This window comes from Halyomorpha halys, unplaced genomic scaffold, assembly GCF_000696795.3.
Source record: "Halyomorpha halys isolate HHAL.00 unplaced genomic scaffold, Hhal_1.1 Scaffold2879.1, whole genome shotgun sequence".
In the NCBI taxonomy this organism is placed as follows: domain Eukaryota; kingdom Metazoa; phylum Arthropoda; class Insecta; order Hemiptera; family Pentatomidae; genus Halyomorpha; species Halyomorpha halys.
This window is the reverse complement of record NW_027105383.1, coordinates 24,352-33,050: the sequence shown is the minus strand read 5'-3', so window position 1 is coordinate 33,050 and position 8,699 is coordinate 24,352. Positions and strand designations below refer to the sequence as shown.

General features: G+C 38.4%; 1 long non-coding RNA gene across 1 annotated transcript in view; it reads left to right on the top strand.

Annotated features, from left to right (window-relative positions):
- Positions 1-144: 144 nt before the first annotated feature.
- LOC136796591 (uncharacterized) overlaps positions 145-8,699 on the top strand; it is a 30,432-nt gene continuing 21,877 nt past the window's right edge. Inside the window, exons 1-2 of the long non-coding RNA XR_010844336.1 lie at positions 145-4,173; positions 7,272-7,536. This is a non-coding gene — a long non-coding RNA (uncharacterized lncRNA). The remainder of the gene's footprint in view (positions 4,174-7,271; positions 7,537-8,699) is intronic.

The following is an 8,699-nucleotide window of genomic DNA, read 5'->3' as shown; positions in this document are numbered from 1 at the left end:
ATCTTAAATGTCTGTATATATATTTTAACCTAGAGACTAATATATTTTTTAACCTATTTATATATTTTTAACTTGCATGATCTTTTTATCATATGAACAATATTTTTATATTTACATGCACATATATTTATTTATTTAATTTTTAAACAATTTAAAAGTTATATTCATCATATTTATACATTTTTTGAACTAATCGTTATTTTAGAATTCTACTTATTGCAATTATATTTATAAACCTATTATATGTATATTTTTTATATTGATTCCTAATGAATCCTACATGCAGGTGAACAGGTTTCGGCATCTGTTGGTAAGTTATTGATGAATATAGGAAATATGAGTTCAGACCAACAGAGGCCCAAGAGAATCGAACTAGGACCTACCGCTCTTGGAACCCATACAGTTTGGGTTCCAAGAGCGGTAGGCCCTGTTCAGGAATCAGTGGTTGTCTCCGTGATGTCTGTGGATGCCGCTAGAAGGGATGGCGGAAAAAAGTGCGTTAAGGTCGAGTGGCAGGATGAGAAAGGGGTAGTATTGGGCAAGACGTTGTCAATTGGTGACGTCTTCCCAAGTTTACCTACAGGTAACTAATCAGGAGACGGAAAAATAACAGGACAAAGAAGCTCCTCCTCCACAGACAATTGATAAAGTTTGTCCAGTCTGTGGGCTGACTTTTAAGGGTGATAGAGATCTTGGAACCCATATAGCGAAAAGGCATCCCAGGGAGGCAAACAACAAAATATTAAGGAGCTTACTAAACATTGTAAGAGATAATCAGGTCGGAGAGAGGGAGATGGATCATATTAAAATAGAAATAAGTAAATGGTCGGCTGTCTTTCAGAATATTATGATTGTCGGATTTAAGTAATCCGAATTTTTCGGTTACTTTTTGATTTATATAAAGTCGGGGTCGGGGGTCTCATTTTCGGAACCCCCCTTTTCCCGGACACCGGAAGACGCCGTAGACGCCGCGACTGCAATGCCGCCCCAGCCTATGCACCATGCAAGCTAGGACCTGGTCTACTCCTACCATCACGCCAGAGTCCAGGACACGCTGGCCAGCCTCTGAAGAGGAAAGACGTCTTTTCAGACATCAGGCGAATACACATGGTTTTCATCATTTCGCCACACAGCACACCTAGAAGAGGTATGTTCCTTTATTATATTACTATAGATAAAGATTTCTGGACTAACACATTAACCATTATTGCACCTCCAGGGATTAACACTCATGAAATAAAGGGAAAATATATGCATGCTAATGAGCCAGAAAAGTCTCACAAGCTTCAGCCCCCTTTTCCACACATTTATCATAATCTAAAATTACACTCGGGACACCTGCAGTATAGCACTAGCAGGTCCTGATGTAAACAATGAAAGTTAAAAATTTTAACTCTGCGGATTTCGACAAGGCATTAGGCGATTTCTTGCATTTCCTTTAAAATATTAACCCCAAACTGCCGGGCCCGCATTACTCTGCCATCAAATTCTATAAAATGAGGAAAAAAAATTAAAACCGAAATGGCTGACAAGGGTGCGGGGAAGGTGTCGAATCCGCAGAGAGCTAATAAGGCAGATAGGGACCGTCGGCAGGAGCAGTACCACTATGAATTAGCTCAATATAATTACTATAATAGAAGGAAAAAAGTGGTACAGAGCATTATGAACGCCAACGCCCCCAAGCAATGCCCATTAAAGATAGCCGACATAGAGAGACATTTCAGAAGCCTCTTTGAAAAAGAGAATCTCCGCAAACGTGGGGATTATGAGAAATGCGCCCCGATGTCAAATTTGATGTCCATAGATAGTCGGGTGGTGAAGAGGGCTATCAAGTCGACATCGTTTGACCCATCGCCTGGGCCGGATGGTGTGTTGGTCCGCACTAAAAAATACTTCGATGTAACACACATCATTAAGTATATTGCAGAGATAAATATATTCATACTGAAGGTGATCGACGCGATCATAATAGATGCCCGAAATAGGAAAAAAGATTGCGCGGTGGTTTTTCTGGACGTGATTTGTGCTTTTGACAACGTTGGTCATGACCACATTGTGAACTCGCTGGAGGCAAGAGGTGTGTCATTCGACCTCACAAATGTGATCGTGGCTCTCCAAACCACAAATAAAATAAAGATCAACATAGGAACCCATACGACTAGCCAGATCAATGTCTTGCGGGGAGTGCCTCAGGGCGGGCCCTTGTCGCCTTCGCTGTTCAATCTAACCATTGATCATTTGTAACACGAGCTCTGTGATCAGGAGTTTGCTAATAAGTTTGGATACGACCTGAAAAGTGACCAAGAGAGTGTGGTCCTCACAGGGTTCACGGACAATCAGGCAGTGACGGCGCGCGACAGGGGTTCTGCGGAAAGAATAATAAATAGTGTCCAGAGGCTGCTCGCGGAGATTTGTCTGGCAATAAATGCAAAGAAATGTGTGGGTATTATAATAGACAAAGGAGAGCTACGGTCAACAAGCCTCTCCCTTGAGAATACGGAGGTTATCCAAACGCCAAAAGCCGAGGACACCATCAAATATCTTGGATGTACATTCTCAGGAGAGCTAGCATTTGGAGAAGAGGTGGTGACAAATCTAACAAATAACCTCGATAATTGGTGAGCTCGTGCGTACTCAAGCCTGTAGATAAAATCAACCAATGTTGTCAATCAATACTTGTTTACTCTCTCCAGACTGCTCCCCTTATATACGTCCTGCGATATTGGAGGGCATTGATACCAATATCCGCAAGAGTATGAAGGCCATCATCGGGCTTCCCGTTAACACCTCGTCGGTGATGCTGTATGCACCAAGGAGCTATCGAGGACTGGGTCTGATTCGCTGTCAATGGGAAGCTCTACTGCAGCATTGGTACATTGCCCAGCGACTGTCGAATGTTCCGGATGCTCTATTCCAGTCTACATTCAATTACGAGGCCGAAATCGCGGCATGTGCCGATAGACTGGGGGTGGATAAAGGGCAACCAAAGTGTGAGAGCTCTACGACAGTCGTTGCGTGAGAATGCTTTCGAAGAATGGGCCAATTGCAGGTGGCAGGGTATTGGTGTTCGCCATTTCAAAGAGACCCCGAAAGCAAATAGATAATATGTATATGAGAAGCAGATACTCTCGGGGTCAGAATGGGCGAACGCCCTGAAACTGAATATCAACTACTCACCCCTACGTGGAATCCCAGGGGTCAGTGGACAGTAAGGAGAAGATGGGTCCCTCTGTCGCAAATGCGCATGTGCTAGGAGAATGCCCCAACGAATCCCTTTTTATAACACGCCTGCACCATAGGGTCAAAGAAGAATTGATGAAGTTCCTTGAAAGAAAAGACTTCACCTGCTTCGAGGAGGTTTATTGCGTTGACACCGAAGGATAGCCGATATTGTCGCATTTACAAAAGTCGGAGGCACGGCTCTGGTCTTGGATCCGACGGTAAGATTTGAGAGAGTAATGATCTCGAACAGAAAGGTGGAGTGGAAAGGCGAAAAAAGGAAATATATGAAAAATGCATCCCTTTCCTTAAGGAAAAATTCCGCGAGACCTTCGAAAAGAGAGAGTTCACCGTGAGAGGCCTCTGGTTTGGATCTCGCGGAACAATACCAGATAGAACAAGGAGCTTCTTAGAAGGACTAGATGTTGCGATTGGGGATATTGCGATGTTGGCAGAAAATATTATTTTGATTCCCTAGGGATCATACATCATCACCTGCATGGGAATTAGCTCTTGTTTATTCATTGTTTTATTTATTTATTTTAGTAGGTGGACCTGTCGATTTGTGTGTTTTAACTTATTTATTCATTAAATTATTTTATTTTTAGTATTATTATTATTTTTATTCATTTATTGTTTTTTTTTACTTATGTATCCAATCTATTATTTCTTTTAACCAACTTTTTATTACATTTTCCTTTCAATCTATGTATTAGTTAAATGTATTTATTTGTTTGTTTTAGTGTATACTGATCTACTGCTGTGACTAGTATTTCTCTGGTTTGATCTCACACTGCCGTCTAATAGTGAATTTGTTTAGCGGGTCACTGGGGAGAATCTGAGAGGGGGAATTCGGGAGAGTGAATTTGTTGATCAAATGAAATAAAAATTGTGAAATGGAATGGATAAGAAGGAGAAAGAAAAAAAAAGAATAAAATGAAATCTTTGTATTTTGTGTGTATACTGAAATTTGTAATTGTAAAAGAAAACTGTGGGGAAGAAAAAAAAAATGTCTTCTTTCTATTTTATTATACCATGTAAAAATATTTAATCTATATATCTCCGATCACGGATTGATAAGTATGCTGTGTAATAATGTAGCACCCGATGTATTTGGGCAGCATGAACGAATAAAGCATTTCTCTCTCTCCCTTCTCTGATTGAACGAAGAAAAAAAATTAATTAAACAACAATAACCTTATTTATTGAATACAAGTATAACCTCTTTGGATGAAAAATGAAAATATTCCTAGATATAAAAAAATAAAAGGTTCACTAGTTTAACGAAAGCAAATTTTAAACAAAAAAAATCTTGTTTATTGAAAACAAATATAACGTCACCAATTGAAAAAACAAAACAAAAAAACTAATACTAATGAAATGAAAAAATAACTTTATTCTGGGACATATGTCCCATAAGAATAATTACAAGGTTCATATAGTGAGATTTTTATCTGGCGACGTTAACAAATTTTCAGATAGTAGAATGAAATTACATTGGTATATTGGCTTTACTAATGTTTATAATGTTAATCAATAACTGCCTATTTATTTGATTACAAAGATGTGGAGGTTTGGTTATTCAATAAATGAAGGAATGGGTGTTGTTTAAAGGAGAGAATGGATGAGGACTGGCGAATGGAAATGGGAAGAGAATTCCAGAGGGAGGTTGATGTATGACGAAGGATTTGCTAAAGAAGGAGGTTCTATAGGAGGGCATATATAAATCATTCGGATGGGATCTGGTGTTTAATGAGTGGATGGATGAACGAAGAGTGAGGAGATCTATGATATAGGTAGGTTTTTTGATGTTAAGAACTTGGAATAGAAAAACACCAAGGAGGTATTGCCTTCGGGAAGTTGGATAGAGCCACTTCAACTCGGAATACCAGGGGGAGACTTGAGAGTGCCTAGGGAACCCAAAGATAAATCTAACAAAACAATTCATGAGTCTCTTCAGTCTCAACTCTAGTCCTGCAGATAGCCCTCCGTACACCTAGGACAGAACAAATTTACATAAACGAGAATAACTGAGAATAAACTAAACACTTGAACTATTAACAAAAAGAAAAAAAAAACGGAAACAAAATGATTTTTAAATATATTAATAATGTAAATATAAAAAAAACAACTAAACTAAGGCACTCTGAGAAATATAAAAATACCAGATTGAAGACACTATATAACGGGAGACAAACAAAAAACACAAAATCCACAGTAAAGTAGAGAGTAGCAACAGAATAATGTGTACGCACTGAAGTCTGGAGCTAGAATGAGCGTAGATGGGAGGAACAGCAGGCAACTTCCAAGAGAATCCTGTATTTTGATTGGCTATTGGGTCTCCCCAACTCATTTCATAATGTGTAAGTGTGGAATAGTCGGACAAGTTCTAACAGGATCGCAGCAGGTTTCAACATGCACGCTTCATGTCGTGACCTTCACACATTTATTGTATATAGCTATTTGATATTTATTATCGATCCAAAGAGATTCTCGTATATTTTCTTCCAACGAGGTTATTATATTTGAATAAGTAAAGTTTTATTTGTTAACCAAAGAGCTTATAATTTCTTCCAAAGAGGATATTGTGTTTGAATAAGTTAAATTTTATTTTTCAACCAAAGAGGTTATATATATTTTTTTACAACGAGGTCATTCTATTGGTATAAGTTAAGTTTTATTTTTCAACCAGAGATGTTATATTTTTTTCCAACGAGGTTATGATTTTTGCATAAGTTAATTTTATTTGTAAACCAAAGAAGTTATAATTTCTTCCAACGAGGTTAGTGTGTTTGAATAAGTCAAGTTTTATGTTTAAACCAAAGAGGTTCTTCTATTTGAATAAGTTCAGTTTTATTTTTCAACCAAAGAGGTAATACTTTCTTCCAACGAGGTTATTTTTATGCGAATAAGTTAAATTTTAGTTATAAACCAAAGAGGTTATTCTATTTGTGTAAGTTAAGTTTTATTTTTCAACCAAAAAGGTAAAGACATATTTTTCATCCATCGAAGGACTCATATTTCAGTGATATATAATTATATTAATTAATGGATTAGTAGAATTAAGTTAACCTAGTGATAGTTTAATTAATTTATATAAAAATATTTCTGCTGACTAGACAAGCAACTTGAACACGTTCTATACCTGTTAAAACAGAACCGAACGATATATGGATTGCGAAGGGGCATCGATCTTATCTAAAAAAAGTTACTAGATTATGATCTATAATATTTTCAGTATTCCAGAGTCTGTAAACGTATTTGAGTAATCGAATTACTTGATATATGTAACTACTGCCACTTGAAAATGTAAAAGCAAACATGTAAGTGGAAAGCCCCTTCAAAGGCTATTAAGTGGAAGTGCAGTGACTATAAAACTACTTAGGACTATTTTAGGGATTCAACTCATTAGTGCAGAGACACTTTTAAGCATTGTTCGTTAATTGCCAATAATGCAAATTATATAACATAAAATCAGTGAAGACTAAAATGAGTTTATTCTAACATATTTACAAGAACTACATGTTACTTTCACTGTTACAGAGTGTCTCTCTTCTCTAACTTAGCTATCTAGTGCTAGGAAATATAAATGTACACTTGAGAAGAGGGGGTAGGAAGAATAGTGAAAATAGGAGAAGGGGTTTGGACCAATCAGATAATTTAGGAAATTAGGCGGAGCCTAGAGAGCCTATGAAATTAGAAATAAATATCTGGGAGGGGGAAAAAGGCGTGACTAGCAACAGGGTGGCCAGACTTCTCAGAAATTGGCGGTTAGTGACCATGAACTAAGGACTCGTGAGAACTGACTTACATGTGCTAAACATAAAATAGTTAGACTGATGCAAGTCCATTGTGAGATGACAGCTTGTACCTGCCTAAGTGTCAAACCTTGCTTTTTTACATTGATATAGAATACGAAGGAAAGGTCACTTTCTCTATGGTCAGTGTCTGTCGAAATGTACCAGATGTCTCTAGTTTATACTATATAGTTTATAATGATAGTCTGTTTATAATAATAGCTGTTAAATACTATTGCGTTCGTTAACTTGCAGAACGAGCTTGAGGCACCACTACCCGACGAGGTTCCTCGCGTGAAGCATCAGAAGAAAAAGGCGCAGACAAAGATTCCAGTTCCGAAGAAGTCTTCCATAGCAGCTCAAAATGAACTACAAGAAGAAGAAGCAGCACCACAGGTAGCCATCTCTAAAGACTACTGGCCACTGAGACAATTAACATCAGAAACCTACGCAGGAACCCACATCAAATAAGAAACTTTCGCCGATCATAATGAGGATAGATAACCGCACCATTCCTCAGGTAAAGCATTTTTTAAGTAAAGTGTTAGTGACAGACTATTATCTACGACAGACTAGGACGGAGACTCACATATATTTAGATAATGAAAAAGATAGACCCACCGTTGAACAAGGGTGGAAAAATTGTAATATTGGGTTCCATTCATTTGCTCCAAGGACCTACAGAGCGCCCCAAAATAAATTCGTAATTAAAAATTTAGACATAAACCTCCCAATAAATGACGTTAAGACAGTTTTCGCACAATTACAGCCCACAGACGTCGAACGACTTCAGAAAACTGCCCCCAACGGCACAAAAACAGACCTCACTCCTATAGTGATAACGGTGCCCACCGGTGTCACTATGAAAGATCTCCAAACCAAGGTTCGACACGCCAACCGCTGTCTTTTCACGGTTGCCAATTATATACAACGGAAAGACACTGTTCCACCCCAATGTTATAAATGCCAACAATATGGGTATACTAAAAATTATTGCTATAATGCAATAAGATGCGTCCGCTGTAGTGGCTTTCATCATATCTCCCAATGTTCGCGGGAAGGCGAACCAAAGTGCACTAACTGCAATGGTGATCATGTTGCATCGTTTAGCATGGGATGCACTTATAGAACAAATCTAGAAAAGAAAAGTGGGCTGCAGCTAAATTAGAGCATAAGATAAGAGCGGAAACAACATTCGCATCGCTCTATAACAACGGACATGTAACCGATATCAGCGCACTCGGGATACAGCCACCACCGTCTACTAGCTACGCCCAATACCCTCCCTTACCTTCCGATGGACAGATCCCACCACCTACTGGCCTGCCTCCACCACCATCTATGGGAACCCAAGTTGACTAGTCACAGCAGCTTATGTTAGTACTGGTAGGACAGATGAGTTTTCTCATAGAAACCTTTACTTCAATGATGACAGAGACACTTACTGGGCTAGACACTTCAACTTTTGTGGCCTGACCACGAAGATGGAAGAATTGGAAGCGCTGCTGGCTTTGACTCAACCAACTGTTGCTGTCCTCACAGACACCATAATACAGGGTCATCCACCCCACTTTCGAGGATATACCGTATTATTATAGTATATATTATATATTATGTTATATACAAATACAGTATATATTAGCTTAAAACGGGAAGAGGAAACTTTAAGATAGTTTAATCGGG